The sequence below is a fragment of the Sarcophilus harrisii genome, chromosome 1, assembly GCF_902635505.1.
Source record: "Sarcophilus harrisii chromosome 1, mSarHar1.11, whole genome shotgun sequence".
Taxonomy (NCBI): Eukaryota; Metazoa; Chordata; class Mammalia; order Dasyuromorphia; family Dasyuridae; genus Sarcophilus; species Sarcophilus harrisii.
In genome coordinates this window covers 312,926,257-312,950,786 of record NC_045426.1, presented here as the reverse complement: position 1 = coordinate 312,950,786, position 24,530 = coordinate 312,926,257, and the positions used below count along the sequence as shown (strand labels likewise).

The following is a 24,530-nucleotide window of genomic DNA, read 5'->3' as shown; positions in this document are numbered from 1 at the left end:
CATGTGAAATCAATTAAAAGAACTGGGTATATTTAGTCTAGAGAAAAGAAAATTCATGGATAATATTTTAATTGTTGTCAAAATAAATCTGTCATATGTTAGATGATTAGACTTGTTCAGTTTGACTGTGGAGAACTATGATTTATATATGGAAGCTATTGAAAAGATTTTAGCTTAATATAAAGAAAAAAATGAGATAGCACAGTAGATAGATGCTAGATATCAGATTCAGCAAAACTTAAGCTTAGGTTCTACATGTGACGGCACACTGGTTCTATGACTCAGCAAAATACTTTATGTCACAGGTAATTCTACAAGATTGCAGTAGTGCAGATGAGTCACTCAATGACACTGGTAAAGAATGTTTTCTACACCAATGAAAAACATGGATATGGACCAAATGAAAAACTTGCTCACAATTACTGTTTATCCTTGTCCAACTTTTTTGTGACCCTATTGTGGTTTTCTTGGTAAAGTTTACTACAGTCGTTTGTCATTTCCTTCTTCAGCTCATTTAAAAGATGAGAGAACTCTGTGCATATGTTTTGAAAATAAAAAGCTTAAAAAAAATGATGAGAAAACTGAGGCAGACAAGATTAAGGGACTTGCTCAATGTCACATTGCTAGTAAGTCTCTCAGGCCAAATTTAAACTCAAGTTTTCCTGACTGCATGTCCAGTACTCTATCAACTCTATCCACTTAGCTTCCCTAAAAATTAAAGCTGTCCAAAAGTGAAATGGACCTCAGGAAGTAGATAATTTCTTTTCAAGTAGCCTGGATGACCACTTTTCATTGATGTTGTAGCAAAGATTCATGCTTTGGGCACTGGCTAAAATAGATGAGCTCTGAAGAGTATTAAAAAAAAAAGACTTCTACTGCTATCTTTTGTTTTTGTGTGTGTTTTTTTCTTCTTTAAAGAAATAGCTTTTTATTTTCAAAATATATGCAAAGACAGTTTTCAACAATCACCCTTGCAAAAACTTGTGTTTCACATTTTTCTCCCTCCCTTCCTCCTAACCCACTCCCCTAGACAGCAAATAATCCAATATGTTAAACATGTACAATTCTTCTATACATACTTTCACATTTATCATGCTGCACAAAAAAACCAGATAAAAAAGGAAAAAAAAATTAGAAAGAAAACAAAAAGAATGTCTTGTTTTTATTTAGATTTACCCTATATATATCCTCCTCTTCCAGTAAGCCATCTCTTTCATAAGAGAACTTTTTTTAATTCAAAAAAATATATATATAAAAAATTCAGCAAAACTCAGCAATACATGGAAAACTATTGATGTTATTTATATCTCTCCTCTCCCCCCATAAAGAAGCAGTAATGTGACTTTTGTCTCTCTTTTGAGGCCAAGTTTGTTCTTTATATGTTTACAACATTCATTTCTGACTATTCTATAGTAATTGTTCTATTTACATCATTGTAGTCATTGTAATTTATTGTTTTCCTGGCTCTGCTTATCAGATCATGTCTATCTTCCCATACTTCTCTGTATTGATCATATTCATTGTTTCCTGAAGCTCAGTACTTTTCTGTTATATTCATGTACAATTTGTTTAGTCATCTCTAGGTCAATTCTAAGTTTATGAATCTATGATTACATATTTTTATGCTCATGGACATCTGGCTTTCACAAGAAGACCCTATCACTGGATGAGTTTTCATCATCCAAACACACCGAGTCAGGAGGATTTAGATTCTCCCTCTGCTACATTATTAAATTGTTTCTCCTAAGAGGGTAAGGTCCTTCACTCTATTCTCTATTTTCTGGTCCAAAACACTGCAGCTATTTACTCATTCTTCCTTCTTTCTCAAGTACTTCAATACATAGCTCATAGCTGTCATCCTTCCAACTCCCAAGTTACTACCTGAGGACTTTAATATACAACTGTTATCCCTTTGAATGCTCTGGTCTCCCAGGTGATCATTCTCAAATTCCATGACCAACAGACATTTTTGAATTCCAAAACTTTTCTTCCTCCTGTCTCATCCCTCCCTTCTCCCCCAGACAGCAAGCAATCCAACAGACATTTTTTTAAAAGAAACTTATCATGGTGAGGGCAGGAAGTGGAAACAAACCACATATTTGAAAACTGTACAACCTTTATTTTTTTTTTTGTTATTCTGAACTGAGCAAACATCAAATAAGTCATAAGAATTTCCACATACACAAATCATAAATAAATAAAACTATGAGTTTTTATTATGTACAACTTTCATATTTAAAAAAATCAATGGTTTCAAAGCTCTCCTACTTGTCTCTTAACATCCTTATGTTCTCTTCTGAACATTTAAAAAAATGTTACAATTGCTCTTTTCTTACTCTCCTGGGAGACATCTAGTTCCTTTCTATCTCCCAAGATCTTTTCTCCAATTAAAAAAGACAATCTTGTAACAAATAAGAATTGATAAGCGAAATAAATACACACAATAACCATTTCACAAAATATGTATCTCAATCTGTATCATGAGTCCCATTATCAGTCAGTAGGTGGTACTCTTTTCATCATCAGTCCTTTGGAGGTGTAAGTAGTCATTCTTAAATCAGGACTATCATATTCACTGTCAGCCACTCAAAACACATGTTATACTGTACTACTGAGCTCTGAAATTTCTAAGCAATTCAGAAGTGTAATTTCCTGTTTTAATTTTTGTCCATATAAGTCCTTATATTTAACTTTTCACCAATAGGCAGCAGTATCCATAGAACAAATATAATCTCCTTTCCAAAAGGCATTTTAAAAGACCACTATCAGGTTCTCTCTTCTCTAGGGTAATCCCTAGTCCCTTTATATGGCATGATTCTAAATCTCATCATTTTAAATGTCCTTTCCAATTTGTCAATGTTCCCTTTGAATATGTAATGTCTAGACTAAGCACAATATTCTAGATTTGGTTAAGCCAATATAGAGTACATCAATACTATCAACTTCTTTTTTCCTGGACACTAGATTTTATGAATGTAGCCTAAGATTACATTAGTTTTTGGAAGTAGCCATGACACATTGCTGACATATTGATCTGAAACTCGACTAAAACCTCTAAATATTTTTTACATCAACTGCTCCCTCATCCTATACTTACACTATTATTTTATGTTTCTTTCTAATAGATGCCTTTTGTTTTCATTGTATATTCACTTTTTTTTTTTTTAAGGGCAGAACATTTTATATTTTCTATTTCTGCCAGCGTACGTGGAAATTCCTGAGGCCTGAATTACACAAGGGGTCCTTGTTAGAGTCTGAGAGACAATGTTAAGAGTTCACAATTTGAGAATATAATCAAAATTGTCTCTTTTTATACATTTTTAAATGATGCAACATCCTCAGTCCTTAGCAAATCAACAGGGATAAAATTGGTACATTTATCTATATCTCTAATTCCAAGAAGACATTTGGGTGCCTGGGGACATTCAAGGAGTTTTCCTTTCAAATGCATTAAAAAGTTTATATGGTACAATCCCCAGTGGCCTCAAACATAACACAAATTTTAAATAGTTCTTTTTGTTGGAATCCTTACAAAGCGTTAACTCATTAGAGTTGATAGAGACAATAATTATCTAATTTAGCATGGTCCAGTATGATTGATCTGATCCTACGAGGAGATGTTTTGGGCCAGAACTTGAAACAAGGTACTAAGTGGAAATGAGGAGACAATGGTTAAATCTAGTTTAGCATTGATTTAATCCTACAATAAATAATGCTTTCCCAGTGATATAATGATTGGTGTATACAGCATATAAGCAAGAAGCTCTCAAGGCCAAAGAGCACTCTGGGAGATACAGAAGCCCACAAGCCCACTCTCGAAGGTGAAGTCAGATTCATTCCATCTTCCACCTTTGTGCTGGCTGGAGGCTGAAGAAAGCAGAGGCAAAGGACAAGCTGCAAGAGCTCTTGGAACCAAGCAGAGAGATAGACCTCTAAGAAAGCTACCTGGGCCCAAGCAAAGAGATAAGAAATAAATGTTTGGATTTTATCAGCTGCCTGTATTTGAAGTGATTATTACTTTTAAATGAAACGAAGGCTGCCTCCAGAAAACCTCCCCAAGAAACCTGCTCCCAGAGAGAACCATCACATTATACAAAAGAAGAGAACACCACATCTTTTAACACAGGTTTTTCAGATAATCCAAAAATGAGAGTCTAGGGGAAGAGGACAGATTATTGCATATGCTGTCAGACACAGTCCTTGTGGCAATTGATTTTGTCTGGGTTTTTTCTTTGTTATAAGAAACCATGCTAATGGAATGTGATTTTACCATAAAAAATTATCATAAAATATTAAATTTGTTTTGTTAATCCAAGATGTTTTTATATCCTCTTTCATCTAATGTCAGCTATCCATTCCAGTTTTGTGTTACATCAGGTTTGTTAAGCATGTTTTCTATATAATCCAAGTCACTGATTTAAAAAAAAAAAAAATTGAACATGATAGAATCGAAGAACCATGAACCATGTAGCATATCACTATACATTAGGCACAAAGATCCATTTATTTTTGGATTCAGTGGACAACTTAACTCCATAACTGAACCATGAGTTATCATTTCTCCATTTTGTCCATGAGAATACTATAAGAGACTTTTTCAATTGTTGTAATGAGCTTAAGAGATATTCTGTCTACAGCATTTCTCTAAAATCTTAGTGCTTCTCCCTTATTATTCCCTTAATTTTTAGTAAATTGTTTTCATGAATTGCTATGGTTTCCCACTACCCTCCACCCCCCAAAAAAATTCATCACCCAGTAGTTAACATTTTTGGTGATAAAACTTCTGCAATGGATCCCTAACAGCCTACATAGTCCATTACTGGGATTGTGCTAATCTACTATCCTATCATAAAAAGAAATTAACATTCTTCTTCTTGAATTATTCTAGGTCTTGTTGGCATTAATATATGGCACTTAATATATACTTCCTAGTATTTTCTTTTTAAATATATACTTCCTAGTATTTTCTTTTTAAATATATACTTCCTAGTATTTTCTTTTTAAACTGTTGCATGTAATGCCTTGTATCCCAAGCTACAAAAGAAAATATGCAAACTGCCCTAAAATTAGATGGTGGAAATGCTTTTTTAAGTAAGGCTGTGCCACTAACCCACTATGACTTTATTTTCATTTCCTTGAGTCTCAGTTTCTTTATGATAAAACGAAGGGGTTAGATTAGATGATCTCTAAAGTCCCTATCCTAGCACTATGTCTGGATTTTAAGAGTAAGATCTAAATGGCAAGAAATTGGAAACTGAGTGGATGCCCATCAGTTGGAGAATGGCTGAATAAGTTATGATATATGAATGTCATGGAATATTGTTTCTGTAAGAAATGATCAGCAGGATGATTTCAGAGAAGCCTGAAAAGACTTACAAAAACTGCCGTGAGCATAACCAGGAGATCATTATACAAAGCAAGATTATACAATGATCAATTCTGATGGGCTCTACATAGCTCTATTCAACAATGAGACTAGTTCCAATAGTCTTGTGATAAAGACAGTTATTTACACCCAGAGAGAAGGCTGTAGAGACTGAGTGTGGATCCCAACATAGCATTTTCATGCTTTTTGTTGTTTGTTTGTATTTTGTTTTCTTTCTCTTTTTTTTTTTCTTTTTTTTTCCTTTTTGCCCTGATTTTTCTTATGCAGCATGATATTTGTGGAAATACATATAGAAGAACTGCATATGTTTAACATATACTGGATTACTTGCTGTCTGGGGCAGGGAAGAAGAGGGAAAAAATATGGAACACAAAAGCTTTGCAAGGTGAATGTTGAAAATTATCCATGCATATATTTTGAAAATAAAAAACTTTAATTAAAAAAAAGTAACATCTACAGCTGGGATGGACTTGGCTCTTTTTAACAATAAGGTGACTCCAAGGCAATTCCAGCAACTTGGGATGGAAAGTGCTATCCACATCCAGAGAGAAAACTATGGAGACTGAAGGTAGATCAAAACAGTATTTTCATCTTGTTGTTTGCTTGCTTGGGCCTTTTTTTTTTCTTTCTTATGGTTTTTTCTCTTTTGATTCGATTTTTCTCATGCAAAATGATGAATATGGAAATATGTTTAGAAGAATTGAAGATGTTAAACCTCTACAGGATTATTTTGCATAAATGAATGCTGAAAACTGTCTTTGCATGTATTTAGAAAAATAAAATACTATTTTAAAAAAGAATTAAAATTTAGCTGGATTTTAAGATTTTTTTTGCATATTCCCCATGATATTATAAATCTACTTGGCTTTCGAATATTTATTGAATAAATATAAAAATTTTAAATCTGCAAAAGAAGAACTAGAAGAATGAGAATGGGTTAACTTAACCAAGAAGAGCTACTTTTAATTTTGAGTTTTTTAGGAGGCCATTTAACTTCCAACCTATACAGAGGTTCTTTCAGAGAGAAAATGCTCTACTCTTTAAAGACAACTTATCCTTCTGCTTCTCACTATTATTAGATCTATTCTTTGCAAATTAGAAACAAAGATGCTAATTGACAGGGGAATGGCCAAACAAATTATGGTATATGAATGTAATGAAATATTACCATGCTGTAAAAAATGATGAATATCACAAATACAAAGGAGGACATGGAAAAACATTAGCTAATAAACAATGAAATAGGCAGAAGAAAACAATAAGTGCAATGATTATCATAATGTAAATAGATAAAATAATTGCAAAACAAGTGTGTCTCAAAGAAGAGATATTAGAAGATTTCTACCTCTATTCTTTTGTGGAGGGAGGATTCCCTAAACAGACTTCCACACAAGTGTGGAACACTGAATATATTTTCATATTTTTTTGAATGTACATTATTTCTGATTTTTTCCTTTTTTTCTTTTATCTCTGGAAGAGGAGAGAGGAAGGAATACAGGGGAAATGCAGGCAGTGTAAAAATAAATGACAAAAATTTGTGGGGTTTTTTTAAGTTCACAATTTTAAAAAAAGACACCACATTTTTAAAATTTGCTCTTTGCTTTTATTATGATCCATCCCTATTCTTGGTCCAAGGCCATCTTGGGGACTGATACATAAGAAAAATAGGATGTGTTGGGGCCAACTTGTAAAGCGCTTCAAAAGGTAAAGAGGATAGTTTATATTTTATCCAGGGGCAATAGGGAACTGAGGCCACTGGAATTTCTTTGAATAAAGGAAAAATATGGTCAGATCTGCATTTAAAGAAAACCTCTTTGGCAGTTGGGTAGAAGATGGACTACAGTAGTAGATTGGGCAGGGATACCAACTAGGAGAGTAGGCCAAAAGGTGCTTAGGCTTAAACTAATGTGGGATAAGTGAATATGGTCATGAAAGTTGTGGTAAGGCAGCAACAGCAAGATTTGCAACTAGCTAAATATTTCCCCCTAAACCTTCCTCCTTTTCTTCTTCCCTACTACTGTAGAGGGCAACACCATCCTTCTAGTGCCTTAGGCTTACAACCTAGGAGTAATTCTGCATTTCTCACTATCTCCCATCCTTCATATACAAGCTGTTAGTGTTGCCAAAGCTTGTGGGTTTCACCTTTGCAACATCTTCCCCACACATTCTTCTCTCCTCTAACAATGTCACCATTCTAGTGAAGGCTCTCATCACTTTACATACACCTGCTGGTGTGACTGCCTGCCTCATGTCTTTCTCCACTCTAATCCACCTTCCATTCAGCAACTAGTGATGTTCCTAAAGCACAAGTGGGATCCCATCATCCTCTTCCTCAATAACTCCAATGGCTCCTTATTGCTTCAAGGAACCGACACCCTGCTTAACATTCTAAGATCTTTATAACCTACCCCCTTCATGTCTTCTTACAACTTACTTCAAGACACATATCCCACCTCCTCATAGAAACATCTAGCCAATAAGACAATCCTGTGTTGCTCAATACGACTCCTATTATCCCTAACTTTGCATCTTTGGTTATAGAGAGAAGCCACTAATCCCCATTTATTGTCAATTGTTAACCTTGCTAATAAATGGATTGTGCAAGCAAACAACAACAAAAAGAGTGAAAATACTATGCTGCAATCCCACATTCAATCCCCACAGTTCTCTTTCTGGGTGTAGATGGCTCTCTTCATCACAAGATCATGGGAACTGGTCTTCATTCCTTTTGTTGTTATTTGCTTGCATTTTATTTTTCTTCTCTTTTTTTTTTTTCTGGTTTGATTTGATTTTTCTTGTGCAGCAAGATAACCGTATAAATATGTATGCATGCGTTTAACCTATATTTAACCTATATTTTTACCATGTTTAACATATATTGGATTACTTGCCATCTAGGGGAGGGAATAGGGGAAGGGGGGAGAAAATTGGAACAACACCTTTTTCAAGGGTTAATGTTGAAAAATTATCCATTGATGTTTGTTTAAAAAATTTTTATTAAAGCTTTTTATTTACAAAATATATGCATGGGTAATTTTTCAATACCGACCTTTGCAAAACCTTCTGTTCCAAATTTTTCCCTCTACCCCCACCCCTTAGATGGCAGGTAGTCCAATACATGTTAAATGTTAAAATACATGTTAAATCCAATATATGTACACATATGTATACAGTTATCTTCCTGCATAAGAAAAATTAGATCAAGAAAGAAGAAAAAAAATACTGGAAAGAAAACAAAATGCAAGCAAACAACAGAAGAGAGTGAGAATGCTATGTTGTGGTCCATACTCAGTTCCCATGGTCCTCTCTCTGGGTATATATGGTTCTCTTTATCACTGAACAAATGGAACTGGTTTGAATCATCTCATTGTGGAAGAAAGCCACGTCCATCAGAATTGATCATCATATAATATTGTTGTTGAAGTGTATGATTTTGCTCATTTCACTCAGCATCAGTTCATGTAAGTCTCTCCAGGCCTCTCTGACATCATCCTGCTGGTTGTTTCTTACAGAACAATAATATTCCATAACATTCATATACCATGATTTATTCAGCCATTCCCCAATTGATGCACATCCACTCAGTTTCCAGTTTCTTGCCACTACAAAAAGGGTTGCCACAAACATTTTTGCACATGTGGGTCCCTTTCCCTCCTTTAAGATCTCCTTGGGATATAATCCCAGTAGAAACATTGCAGGGTCAAAAGATATGCACAGTTTGATTAACTCTTTGGGTATAGTTCCAAATTCATGCATATGTTTTGAAAATAAAGAGCTTTGGGGCAGCTAGGTGGCACAGTGGATGAAGCACTAGCCCTGAAATCAGGAGAATCCGAGTTCAAATCGGACCTCAGACTTACTACTTCTTAATCGTGTGACCTTGGGCAAGTCACTTAACCCCAACTGCCTCAGCATTAAAAAAAAAAAAAAAGAAAAAACTTTAATTAAAAATAAATAAATGGACTGTGTTTGTTACTCTGTCTCTCAAAATTTCTGTCTTGAACAAATCTACTGGCTTTTTCCATACTGCCTATAAGCATGTCCATGAGGTCTCCCCCATCTTAAAAAAAATTCTTATTTGATTTTACTATTTCTGTGAGATATTAATCCATAGTCTTCTTTCCCATATTGGCTAAACTCCTTGAAAAGAGTATCTATTCAATGCCTCCATTTCCTTTCCTTTAAGTATCTTCTAAACCATGTATGATCTGGCTTCCCACTTCATTCAACTGAAATTGCTCTTGCCAAAGTTATTAATAAACTATCCCCCCTAATCTAATAGCCTTTGCTTAATCTTCAATCCTCTTCTCTACACTAACTCCTTCAGAATTTTTCTCCTCTCTGTGTTTCTTTTCTTTTTCTTCTCAGTTTTTTTAATAATGCTCACTTGCTTTTTCTCCTTACTTGCCTGGCTACTCCTCAAGTTCCTTTGCTGAATCATCCAAATCATATCCACTAACCTTGAGGATTCCCTAAATGTCTGTCCTGGGCCCTCTTCTCTTTTCTCTTTATACTATCTCTTGGTGATCTCATCAGCCTTCAATGGCTCAATTATATCTATGCAGATAATTTGCAAATCTGCATGTCAAGCCTAAGGCTCTCTTCTTAGATACTTATATTTCCAACTACCATTGGACATTTCTACCTATATATATCCCCATGATAACGTAAAATTAGCATACTTCATACAAAACTTTCCTCTCTTTCCAACTTTCCTCTTACTGCCAATGGCAGCATCCTCCTCCTCCTCACCAAACTAAGAATCATCCCCAACTCTTCAGTCTCATTTACCTCACATTTGCTTGCCAAATCCTTGCTTCTACCTCCACAATATCCCTCATACATATCTTCTTATCCATATCCATATTAGCTGTCAAAGTTATCTTCCTATTAGTTTTTTATTTGGCATTTAAGGTGCTTCACAACATGGCTTTTTCCTACCTTTCTAGTATTCCCAACACTTCACTTCTCCTCTATTCAGTCCATGATCCAGCAGTATGCTTCCACTTGCTGTTCTTCAAACCCAACTCATCTCCCATCTTTGTACCTTTCTATATGCCTGGAACACTCTCTCTTCTTATCTCAGCTTCTTGGCATTCCTAGTTTCCTTCAAGACTTAGTGCAAACATTTTCTGAAAGCTTTTCTTGCTTCCTGTTCTTTGCCCTACTCTCCCTCCCCTTTTCTGCTAATACCTTTTCCCTAGGATTCCTATTCCTCCTGCTATTAATTTACAAGTAGTCTTCCTCATTCTAATGTGAACTTTTTGAGAGCAGATGTGGATTGGAGTTTTTTTGTTTGTTTCTTTTAGAGGGCTGAGGGGTTTTTGTGTTAGTTCTTAGCATAGTGCCAGACCCACAGGTATCACTTAATAAATCACTTGTGGTTCAATTACTAAATGGATAGCTAAACAAATGCAGAGCTTAATTAAAATTGTCTCAAAAATGCTTCTGTGCAAAAAACATTTAATGAACAATATGTTCTAAGCACTTAATTCCCAAGGTTTATGTAGTAAAAAGTTGTTAAAATTTTTACATCCAAAGGTTCTGATAAAAGATCTTATTTCTAAAATACATAAAGAATTGACTTAAATTTATAATACAATCCATTCTCCAACTGATCTATGGTCCAAGAATATGAACAAGTTTCAGATGAAATTAAAGCCATTTCTAATCATATGAAAATCAGTATTGATTAGAGAAATGCAAATTAAGACAAGTCTGAAGTACCACTTCACACCTCTCAGATTGGCTAAAATGAAAGGAAAAGACTATGATAAATGTTGGAGGGGATGTGAAAAAACTTGGATACTAATACATTGTTGGTGAAGTTGTGAACTGATTTAACCATTGTGGAGAGCAATTTGGAACTATGTCCAAAGGGGTATCAAACTGTGTTTCCCCTTTGATCCAGCAGTGTCTGTACTGGTTTGGTATGACAAAGAGATCACAAAAAAGGGAAAAGGACTCACATGTGCAGAAATTTTTATAGCGGCCCTTTTTAATGGCAAATAAGTGGAAACTGAGTGGATGCCCATCAGCTGGGGAATAGCTGAATAAATTATGGTATATGAATGTTATGGAATATTATTACTCAATAAGAAACAATCAGCAGGATGATTTCAGAAAGGCCTGGAGAGACTTACATGAACTGATGATAAGTGAAGTGAGTAGAACTGAGAACATTGTATATAGCTAAAACAAGATTATGTAATGATCAAATATAATGAACTTGTCTCTTTTCAGCAATGAGGCAATTCTAAAAGCTTTTAATGGAGAGAGCCATCCACATTCAAAGAAAGGGCTATGGGTACTGAATGTGAATCACAACATAGTATTTTCACCAATTCTTTTGTTGTTGCTTGCTTGCTTGTTTTTTCTTTCTCATTTTTTTCCCTTTTTGATCTCATTTTTCTTGTGCAGCATGATAAATGTGGAAATATGTTTAGAAGAACTGCATGCACATGTTTAACCTACATTACATTATTTGCTGTGTAGGGAAAGGGGTTGGTAGGAAGGGAAGGAGAAAAATTTGGAACACAAGGTTTTGCAAGGGTGAATGTTGAAAATTATCTTTGCATATATTTAAAAAAAGAAAGAAAAAAGAAAAAAGGCAGGATGAGAACAGGGAATGAATCGCCAAGACGTGGAAGGGGCAAGGGTTTTAAATGTGGAAGAGAATATATTGCTTGTTAATGCTGTAAAGTTACCCATGTATATATCCTGTAAATAAAAGGCTATTAAATAAAAAATTAAAAAAAAAAAAAAAAAAAAAAGAGAATATATTGCTAAAGCAATAAACTAGATTCAGGACTATGGAAGAGAAAATGGAAGGGAAATGAAAAGAACAAGGGTGACAGATTAAGAATAGGGAAAGTTAAGAAATAAAAGTCAAAGAAAAGAAAAGGAGAAAAATAGGTACAGAAGGACTGCAACAGTGATTAGAGGTGGAAATATGCAGAAAACTAGTCAGGGGATCTCAATGTTCACAAGTTTGAAAATTTAACAGTTGTGAGTGATAGTGAAGTCTAAGTTACAAACCAAGATAGAACAGAGGTCATGGGAAGTAAGATGGTTGAGAAAGAAAAAAGTCAGAATATTTGTTGAATCATCAATAGCAATACTAAATTGGCTCATATTGATAGCAAGGGAAAGGTTAGAAATGGAAGAGTGTAAAGCCACATGCCAGTCACTGAAAAAAAAGAATACTTGAAGATTTGCGAATATGACCGTCAACGCAAAAAGCCAGTAAGAACATGAAATAAAAGATTTTTTTGTGAAAAAATGCTGAAAGTTATAATATACTACACAAATACAAATAATACTACATGAAGCAACACGTTCTTTATTCAACTTGTAAAGATATTGTTCTCAGCCTTGACTAAAATGAATGCACTTTCTTATAACATTCTTCAAATTATAACAGGAAAGTTTTCTGCAAACCTCAGCTAATTTCCCAAAATTCCTTCCCGACTACAACTGCCCATGAAAAAAAGACTCAAATGTAACATCAAAAATAAGTCTGGACAAATTAAAATCGTCACAAAAGAACTGCCATTATAGCACTTTAAAATTCTCCCTCATATCAAGGCCATTTAGTCATTTATTTGTGACATCTTCTCCCAAAAGAATCTAAGTTTCTTGAAGGGGACACTTTGTCACTTTTCATCTTTATATTTCCAGCACCTGACAGAACGCCTTCCACTTGATAAATGTTTTTTATTGAATAGAATCAGACGATTTTGGAACTAGGTGCTTAAAAATCATCCCATTCAAACCCTTGATTTATAGATGTACCCTGCCCCGGGTCCTACTCGGAGGCGAGTGGGGGGCCAGCCGGCGATGTCATTACAAGCAAGTATGGCCAGACAGGGGCAGACACTTCCTCAAGGTCACACCTAGGAGCGGCAGCCAGGGCTGAACCCAGGTATGCTAACTCCCAGTTTGGTGGGGGGCTAATACACCGCCGCCACGACGAAATCACTCTATTACAGACTCCTCCCTCCCCCCAATTTATACAGCGGTCTGCCTCCGACAACAGCGACACCTCTCCCTCCTCCTCCTATTTGGCTGAAAAATGGGAACAGCAGCAGCCACAGATGCTCGGGACGAAGCCTCCGCACACATAGCGACGCGCACTCGGAGCCCAGAGGCAGCCAGGCGGCGGGGCCCCGGGGCACAGAGAAGGGTGCGCAGGCAAGGATCGGCGGGTACTCCGCTCTCCCCAAGGCCTCCCTGTTTTCCGGGCGCTGCAGGACAGCCCGGAACCGCGGCGCGGGAGCAACTAAGGGACAGCGGCCTTAAAGCGCCACGAGAATTAAGCGCTTCCCCCTCCCCCACTACTTGTTACGCCCCCCCCCGAGGCGGACGGCGCGACCCGGCGGGGCCGCCCGGGCGGGCTAGAGTCTCCCGAGGGGGGGAGGGGGGACGGGGAAGCCCCGAGCGCCCGCCGAAGGAACCCACCGCGGCCCGGGACGCTACCTACCCGGGCTGGCCGAGTCCCTGCAACAGCCCCCGAGAAAGGGGAGGCGACGAGGAGACGAGGCTCAAGCGCAGCCTCAACGGTCAGCAGCGATTCTCACCTCCTGGGTCAATAGCTGTTTAGCTGGAGAAGAGGAAAAAAGGGGCGAGGCTTTCGACGTCACTTCAGTGGGCGGGGCCATTAGGTCAGCGCTCCAGCGCGAGGCGAGAGAGGGGATGGGAGAGCAGGGAGGAGGAGGAGAAAGAGGAGGAGGGAAAGGAGGAGGACGAGGCGAGCCGCAAGTTCGCAGCACGTGATGCGCCCGGTCTCGCGACGCCCCCTCCCGCGGAGTTCTTTGGCCTGGTGACGGGGCTGGGTCTTCTGGCCTAGAGGAGGCTAGATCTTGGACAGGCCCTCCCCCTCGCCCTCCCTGAGTGACTGCGAGGCGTGTGGCGGAAAACGCGTAAATTACCGGGTCGGTGGCAGAGTGATGCTCCAGCCTAGCCTAGCCTACCCCGCTGCGGCCGCCAGGGAGAGTCCCCGGAAAAGGAGGGCAACGGGGGCCAGAACAACCCCCAGCCACGGCTCCCCGGAGGCATCGGCTGCTAGTGGGCGGGGCGTGTGGTAGCAACGTAGGCGGACCCCATGGAGGCCGCCTCGGCCCGATGCCAAGGATAGCCCCTCCCCCCGAGCCTCCCTGCCTCCAAATACCCGGAGGAGAGGTCCCAGCTGTTAACGTCTGTGATCTTGATCTTTGGAGATCACAATGAATTCTCTATGCGCCGTGACCTTATCTACAAAATGGGAATGATAGGGCCGTTCTTATGTCTTAATAAGCTCTTGTGAAAGTGCATTGGAAAAACGGCATTATTTTAGAATTATATTGTCCTTCCCAAGACAGTGCTTGACATATAGTTGGTGCTCAATAAATGCTGGCTCGTGGTAAGACACTTAATAAATTTTTGTTGACTGACTATAGAAATGTTGGAGACCAACTCTAGGTAGGATCTAACCTTAAAAAGTAAGGTACCATAATTTCTCAACTATATGAAGAACAGTCAAATTTGTAAAAATACAAAACCTTCCTTAAATGATAAATGTCCAGAGGCTACAAACAAGCAGTGTTCAGATGAAGAAATCAGAGCTAGCTACAGTCATGTGAAGAAATGCTCTAAACCACTATTGTTAAGAGAAATGAAAATTAAAACAATTCTGAGGTTCCACCTCACACTCATCAAATTGGCTAATATGACAGAAAAGGAAAATGATAAATATTGGAGGATATGTAGTAAACGGACAGTAATGTCAAAGTCGTGAACTGATCCAACCATTCTGGAAAACAATCTGGAGCTATGTCCAACTGCATACCCATCTGATCCAGCAATACTACTACCAGATCTGTATCCCAAAGAGATTTTTTAAAAAGGTGTGAAAGAACTTATATGTACAAAAATATTTATAGTAAATCTATAGCAAAACTATAGCAAATTTGTGGTGGCAAATAATTGGAAATTGAGGGGACGCCCATCGGGGAATGGCTGAACATGTTGTGTTATAAAATCATGATGGAATACTATTGTACAATAAGAAATGATGAGCTGGATGCTTTCAAAAAAGCCTGGAAAGATGTACAAAATGAAGTCAGCAGAACCAAGAGAAACATAGTATGACAATTAACTGCTAATGATTTAGCGATTGCTAGCAATAGTGATCTGATTCAAGACAATTCCAAAGGACTCATAATGAAAAATGCTACCACATCCAGAGAAAGAACTAATGAAATCTGAGTGCAGACTGAATGAAGTATACTATTTGCACTTTATTTTTTCATGGTTTTCTTTTTCTTTTTTTTTTATTCTTTCATTGCATGACTAATACAGAAATATGACTTACATGACTGAACATATATTACCTATATCAAATAACTCACTGTCTTAGGGAGGGAGAAAATTAGGAACTTGAAACTTTTTATAAAAAGATTTAAAATTTGTCTTTACATGTAATTGGAAAAAATAAAACACATTTAAAAAATGAAAAGAAAATTGCATTGTGCTACTCCTTCTTAGCCTCCTTTGCTGAATTAATCCTCTGCCCTGATATGTGAGTTTTCCCTCAAGACTGTCTTAGGTTTCTTATCTTCTTTACATTACTTATCTTTTTTTCATTTCTTTTCATACATTTTCTTTACATTACTTATCTCCCTCCATAAGCTATCTCATTTACTCCCAATTATTTTGGGGGGATTTAAAAAAAATTTTTTTTGAATTATATTTTTATTGAAATGCTTTAAAAGTCTATATATCCAGCCCAAACTTGCAGTTCTGCATACTGGACATGAACAATCTATGGACAACTCAAAGCTGACTAAACTCATCTTTCTTCCAAACTTTCCTATTTTTGATAAGGCAATAGAAACATTCTTTTTAGTGACCCCTTAAATTTATAAAATGGGGCCACTTAAATTTTGCCCGATCATGGGAAATTTAGAAGTATAAAACTAACACATCTATTTCTCCTGCAAAGTAGAAGGAAGTAAAGGGAACACAAGCTTATATATTTGAAGGAGCATTATGGGATCTGGGAAGAAAATGGGCTTCAACCTTTTTCCACCCATTATGGGCCAGAACTTGAAACAAGGTGCTAAGTCACTGGAATTAATAGAGACAATGCTTATGTACTTAGTTCACACCTTTAAGAGAGTTCACACATTAGTTCATACCTTTAGAGTTCACAGCTTTGGGAGAGTTCACACATTAGAGTTCACACCTTTAAGAGAGGATATATAAAGAGGAGAGCCCACAAGCCCACTAGAGATTCTGGGAGATTCACAAGTCAGGATTCAGTCCAGGAGCTCCCACAAGCCCAGAGAGAACCCACAATCCCACTCTCAGAGGAGGAGCCAGATTCATTCCAACTTCAACCTTTGTGCTGGCTGGAGGCTTTGGAGTCAGAGTTGAGCTAGAGGCAGAAGCTGGAAGAGCTAAAGGACTAGCAAGAAGAGCTCTTGGAACCAAGGAGAGAGATAGGCCTCTAAGAAAGCTAACCAGGCTATTTTGAATGAGATAGACAATAAAGGATCTGGACTTTAACAGGTGGCTGCATCTGAGGTGAGTATTACACTGACTTGAAACTAAGGCTGCCTCCAGAAGTCCCCCAAGAAACCTACTCCCAGAGAACGATTATATTTTAGATTAGAGAACATTACATCCACCTAACTTTTCTCCATCTTTCAAATAAGAGAATCTGAAATCTATTTTATCTTATCCCTTCCCTAGAACTTCTACAACCCACCTTTCTGCGCTAACCTCTAAGAGTGACTTTGGACCTTAGATGCAAAGCAGCATTAATAGAGAGACTTAAGATACTGCACAGACCGAAACCTCTAGATATATTGAGATTGAGGTTTCTAGGAAGGCCACCACTGAAGCAATAGTATGTATTCTGCTTGATAGGAGAGGTTCTAGATAGGATCTCAGTGGAGTGCTGCCCCTAGGAGGAAATGGGAGAAAATAAGAAAATCTAATTGCTTTCTATTCTAATTTGTCTTGCTAGGGATACATTAAGCTCACAAACAACTCTCTGCTTGCTGAAGGAGTACAGGTGTTTTCAATATCCTCTAAATTTCAGCACCTTAAGAAAAATCCCTGATCACCCTAACCTAATTATAGTTCTGCCCCTGATTTCTCCTAGAATAAATATAAATTCAGTCTCACTTTTCAAGTTCTTCACAATCTGCCTTCACCTCATCTTTCCATCTTTGTTTCACATTTCCTAGTCATCCTAATTTATATTTTGCAACTGGACCCAGAGAGTTCTGGAGGAGAAAGTGAAGCTGGTGACTTCACACAGCATATTCTCACTTAAATCCAATTCACTTGCATGTCATGCCAACACCTCCCTGATGTCATAGTTCTTTTGGAGAACGAAAGACAATTCTCTCCTACACATACTTAACATTTTAGCCAAACTGGATTCTCATTTGTTGTCTATAGTCAACCTTGCATCTTCTCCCATGTATTTATATAAGTTGTCACTGACAGATGGAATATACTTCCTCTGCCCTTCAAAATTTTAATTTTCATTCAAGGCTGAATCTAGACACCATCTTCTACAGATGCTTCCCTGATACACCCTCTCCCCACCTATTCAAATGATTAATGCTCTTTCAAATTGCTGTGGATTTAACTAAGTTCTCTCTTTACTCACATCCCCAGTCTCATCATGTAAATTCCTTAAAGGAAGAATGTTTTTGTCTTTGAATCCCAACACTGTGCATAAGTGAACAGAGTAAGCACTTAGTAGATGGTAATTGAATTTCATATGTGACAAGTACAATTTTCCTTAAATCTGTGTTCTAACATCCTCTCTTCTGATAGTCCTTAAAATAGCAGATACGAAGAACACAAGCCCATCTTGATGCCTTTACCAGTTGTAAGATTCTTAACTCCTATAACTTCCCCACTTCTAGTTAGGTTATCAACTCAAGGGGCCCACTTGTCAGCTTTTAAAATATAAAGCCCATAATTTTCTGAAAATTTGTTGATGTGTCAATTGTGTGTTAATAATAGAACAAACCTAATGTGTAAAAAAGGCTTTACTGCCAATGCCATCTGCTGGTAAAACTATAGCAAATAGGACTGGTTAATTTCCATCTTTTATTTCCTTGCTTTTCAGCCTGTTTATACTTTCTCCTCCTCTGTGAATTCAGTGATCTAGGGACACTGACCTATTTGCAATTTCTCCAACTTATCTCTGTGTCCTTTGTCTTGAAGTGTTCTCCCTCCTCACCTCAGCCTCCCTAGCTTTCTTCAGGATTCAGCTCAAACCCCATTTTCAGCTCAGGAATCAGTTAGAGGACCTAAGAGTCTTACAACTGGTGAAGCCATCAAGAAGGGCTTGTGTTCTTTCTGTCTGCTATTTTAGGGACTATCAGAAGAGAGAATGTTAGAATTCAGATTTAAGAAAAATTGTGCAATCCTTGAAAAGCTGTGAAATTTAGATTTCCAGGGTTTTGCTTAGGTCTGGTGGTATTTTTTTGTTATTTGTTTTTGCCTTTATATTCCTAATGCTTAGCACAATGTTTGCCATGTATGTAGTAAGCACTTAATAATGTTTTTTAAGTGACCAACTGACTCCTCCTTAGATTAAAAACAAATGTTAAGATCAGTGGGATAATTTCAGAAAGACTTGGAGAGAATTACATGAACTATGCTAAGGGTAATGAGTAGAGCCAAGAGAACATTGTACACAGGAATGAGATTATGTGATGATCAACTGTGATGGACATGGCTTTTTTTTTTTTTTTTTAAAACAATGAGGTATTTTAGGCCAATTCCAATAGACTTGTGATGGAGAGAACCATCTGCACCCAGAAAGAGAACTCTGTGGAAACTGAGTATAGATCACAATTACTTGCCATCTAGGGGAAAGGGAGAGAGAAAAAAAATTGGAACACAAAGTCTTGCAAAGTAAATGTTGAAAATTATCTATGCATATGTTTTGAAAATAAAAAGCGTTATTTAAAAAAAGAATAAAATTTTTAAAAAGGAAAATATCATACATTTACATTCACTTTAAAAAATGTTAAAGTTTCAAAGATAGGTTCTGGATCTCAAATTCTTATCTTGTAAGCCCTTCTAGACTTAAGATCACATCTCTTACTTGATAGCTCTTTTATTTTTATTTATTTATTTTTTTTATTTAATAGCCTTTTATTTACAGGATATATGCATGGGTAACTTTACAGCATTAACAATTGCCAAACCTCTTGTTCCAATTTTTCACCTCTTACCCCCCCACCCCCTCCCCTAGATGGCAGGATGACCAGTAGATGTTAAATATATTAAAATATAAATTAGATACACAATAAGTATACATGACCAAAACGTTATTTTGCTGTACAAAAAGAATCAGACTCTGAAATATTGTACAATTAGCTTGTGAAGGAAATCAAAAATGCAGGTGTGCATAAATATAGGGATTGGGAATTCAATGTAATGGTTTTTAGTCATCTCCCAGAGTTCTTTTTCTGGGTATAGCTAGTTCAGTTCATTACTGCTCCATTAGAAATGATTTGGTTGATCTCGTTGCTGAGGATGGCCAGGTCCATCAGAAACTGGTCATCATATAGTATTGTTGTTGAAGTATATAATGATCTCCTGGTCCTGCTCATTTCACTCAGCATCAGTTCGTGTAAGTCTCTCCAGGCCTTTCTGAAATCATCCTGTTGGTCATTTCTTACAGAACAGTAATATTCCATAATATTCATATACCACAATTTATTCAGCCATTCTCCAACTGATGGACATCCATTCAGTTTCCAGTTTCTAGCTACTACAAAAAGGGCTGCCACAAACATTCGTGCACATACAGGTCCCATTCCCTTCTTTATGATCTCTTTGGGATATAATCCCAGTAGTAACACTGCTGGATCAAAGGGTATGCACAGTTTGATAACTTTTTGAGCATAGTTCCAAACTACTCTCCAAAATGGTTGGATTCGTTCACAACTCCACCAACAATGCATCAATGTCCCGGTTTTCCCGCATCCCCTCCAATAATCATCATTATTTTTTCCTGTCATCTTAGCCATTGATAGCTCTTTTAAATGCTTAAATTCAGCATAAAGAAATATAAAAAAGTATATAGAAGAGAGATGGGGAGAAGGAATTACATTTTGGAGGCAATGGGAAGGAAAAGTTCAGCCATATTAGTTTATAAATTAGCTAGATTGATCAAGTATGGTGTATTCTGAGTTGAGAAGTCTTTTTGATGAAGTCCTCGATCATTAGTTGGGGTTGGCAGAGACAGCCTGAAGTACTGATAAATGTTGTAGTGTGCTCTTTCAGTGCCCCACATTGGGCGCCAAAAAGTTATGTCTAGACTAGCTATCTAGAGGATCTTGGGACCATCTCGTGTCCTTGATCTTAGTGGAGGAGTGAAGGAGGCAGGAGTGCCACCAGGATGGTAAAAGATGCAGTGTCTTCATTTCACGTCCTCTCAGCCCTTAAATACCTTGGTATGATTACATCATTACAGCACACTAAGCATATGCCAACTAGAGAACCATTATGTCATCGCAGCACACTGAGCAAGTGCTAACTATAAACACTTTCCTATTGATATGTAAATACATCTTTTGACTGTAAGTATCCTTTGCTTCAAGTAGAACACAGGTGGTCACACCCTCCTTGACTTCTCAGGAAGGGTGAGAACACCAAAGCGGGTTGGGGAGCCAAACCAGACATTTATCAGCAGATTCCCTCTGGCCTGAAGGGTCTTATACCTTATCCAGAGTTCCCCCACTATCTGCAGCCCTCTACAAAATGTACTCTCTGAGGCAAGCAGAGAAGGGCACTGATAGGGACCTTATAGTCCTACCCTCTGCAGAGGTTGTGGGTAGCCTCACCTTGCTGTGTGAGTCAAAAATTCAAGTTATGATAAACTCCTGAAGTTAAATTTCCTCTATAAATCGGTTCATGGCCTTTTCCATCTTTGCTGAACCCCTTTTAGGCTAAGCTTCTCATGACATTCTGCCTCATGATGTCTTTCTACTCACTTCTCCCCCATACCTCATAGTATTTTTCCTTTCATTCCCCCACCTTGCCTCATGATGTCTTTCTCCTTGTTACAGCTAATTAACTCTCTTAAGATGCTAAATCTCTGTTAGGATTTAGGTTGCTAGTCAATGGTTTGCCCCGACCTCATAGTGTATTCGCTTTCTCCTGGTTAATCATGACTTCTACTAGAGAACTTGTCTTTTCCATTAATTGTTAAAACCTTTTTCTTACTAACCATATGTTCTCCCAATTCTATGTCATATTTACCACTCCTAATGTTTATTGTACTTCATTTTGTCTCTCACTTCTCCTCCTAAATAAACCTACCCTTTGCTAAAGAGAATGGCCATTGTGAATTCTTCACATGATCATATTCTAATATTTGGTGCCAGAACATCAATCTCATTATTTGGTGCTGTACCCAAAACACATCATTTTTAACTGTACGAAAAAGGAAGTCTTTTATCCTCAGGGTTTTTCTTTAGTAAAAACCACTACCTTCTTCTTAATTTCTCTCTTTTGAGGAAAAAAAAAAATTGATGCCTATTCTCCTGAATTAAAGCAGTAATGATTAGGGACATATTGCTATAAGTGGAAACTAACAGAAGATAGTTTGTCTTTCCTAAATCCTTTGCTTCTCTCACCAATTCCAGTTCTACTAGAAAAAGCACTATCACTCTGCTAATATAAAAAAAATTTAAACAGAAGTGTTTGGTTTCCCTCTATACTATCTAAAATGGAAGTTAACAAATAAAAGGAATAATAAGGAATTTTGCACATGCAGTAATTATGATTGGCAAAATTATACAAATTGGTGAGGTTTGTTAGGATCTTCAGCATAGAAGAGGGATCAGGAAGGAAGAGAGTAGGAAAGCCATATGGAGCAGTAGCTCTAAACTCCAACTGAGAATGTTCCTGTAGTATTTCATCTGAAGATTCACATTTCTAAAACATGAGATGCAACAACATTCATAATTAAATTTTAAAATTTCCTAAACTGAAATAAAAGTGATTTCACAGAATATGATATTGAAAAAAATTCAGAGAGCATTTAATCTAATCTGTATTTACCAATCATCCTTTCTGTAATAAATATTCGCACCAAGTAATTACCCATATTTTATTTTAACACTTCTAGTGTTAGAGTGGAAAATTGGGTAAGAAGAGTAATTATATCTTTTTCTTCCTCTATTTTAAAATGTTTACTTTAAAATTTTATTTTTAAAATAATATATATTTTTAAAATCCCTTTTCCCAAGTGAAAGAAAAGAACCACAAGCTTCAATACATATCTACATAGTTTGACAAAATAAGTTTTTCTCATTAGCCACATCCAAAAATGTCTCTGTGACATATCTTAAGCTTTCTGAATTTGTGATTTATTGCTTCATTTATCAAAGTTATAAAGTCTTTCAAAGTTGTTTTTCTCTATAGTGTTACATTGTAAATATTCTAATTCTGTTCACTTTACTCTGCATCAATTGATAAAGGTCTTCCCATTTCCTATGAAACTGTCCATTTCATTACTTCTTATAACATGATTTCACCATTACATTCTTTTATTATTTAACCATTCCTCAGTATGGGGATACTTGTCTTAGATTTCACTTTTTGGTCACCAAGAAAAGAGTTGCTCTTCTCAGGGCAAAGAAATGGAAATTGAGAAGTTGCCTATCAATTGGGGAATAGCTGAATAAATTGTGGTGTGTGATCGTCATGGAATATTGTTATTTTACATAGTAATGCGTGTTATGGGTTTGTAGTGGCAGTCAGAGAGTTGTGGGAATCTTCTTTTGGTGGGCGCAGGTCCTTCATGAAAGAATTCACGAACCCAAAGAGTTTTAGGTGGCAAAAATGGAAGTTTATTGGTGGATGAGAAGTCAGCTTTGCTAGAAAAACTAACTTCTTCAGTGGCAAAGTCCTTTTAGGGAAATGGAGGTTGGCACTGTGAAGAGAATGTCTTTTCAGCAAGCAGAGAGTCCCTCGAAGGCAGCTATCCAAGGGAGGTCCCTTGGCCTGCCATGATTCCTGCTTTTGGCCTCTCTGCAATGAAGTGCGCCAAGTTGCCTCTTTTTATAATTGAAACTTTGGCTAGGGCCTGAGGGCAGTTTCAGTTGAAATCAGAATAGAGAATCCTCTAATTGAATGAGTAGACCTAGACTAATTGTCAACTTAAGAGAGGGTTTAATCAGTAGTGAGTGTCATCAATGGGGGTGTGTGGGTCTAACAGAATGAAACTACTTATCCTGATCCCCTGGGATGGGTCTTTTGCAAAGGTAGGATTCAAGGAGACTTTCTCCTTCAAGGAGTTTCTACCTCATTGTCCCCTCTCTCCCCGAACTTAGAGAAAGAGAGAGAGAGAGAGTGTTTTGCGGCTCCCCTTGTCAAGTAGGTTTGAGATAACATCAAAGGAAAAGTAGAAAACAAAAGAGAGAAAAAGGAGAATTGTTGGATTACTCCTTGTGGAAGTTCTAGCAACTATAGCAATTATTACATCATTTGCTATTTCAGTTTCAGCTCCTAACAGAATTTATTCAGACTGCCCAATTTGCAAATTGATTAGCAAAAAATGTATCATAAGTTCTTTTTTTAAGCTTATATATATTTATTTAAATATGCATACAATATATTTAAATATTTATATGCAATATATCACATATATTTATATACATACCCAATGTACATACACACATTGTAAATATAACCATTATGTATATTTATATACATATACATTATATATATATATACACATATACATGTATGCACATTTACTTTCATGCATATGTAAATATATAAATAAAAATATATATGACAGAGAGAAACTGAGAAACATCTTGTTAAATGACATCAAACAATGGAGTAATATCAATACTAAACACATATACATCAAATATTATAAGCTCTTAAAGAACAAATTAATATAGATAATGAGTTAAAACAAGGACCAAAGTTAATGGAACAATTATTATTATGGTTAGGGGATCATGTAACCAGTTTGGAAACTTGATCACAACTAACTTGTGATTATAAATTCACTCATGTATAAGTAACTCTATAGACAGGATAATGATGCCGCCAATGTGGCATGGCTTCAAATAAGGAACAGAATAAATGGAGCCATACATAA

General features: G+C 36.9%; 1 protein-coding gene across 1 annotated transcript in view; it reads right to left on the bottom strand.

Annotated features, from left to right (window-relative positions):
* Positions 1–14,452, bottom strand: part of CDIP1 (cell death inducing p53 target 1) — a 53,142-nt gene extending 38,690 nt beyond the window's left edge. The window contains exon 1 of the mRNA XM_031945291.1: positions 13,869–14,452. The gene's annotated coding sequence lies outside the window, so the exon portion shown is untranslated. The remainder of the gene's footprint in view (positions 1–13,868) is intronic.
* Between the last annotated feature and the right edge of the window lie 10,078 nt (positions 14,453–24,530).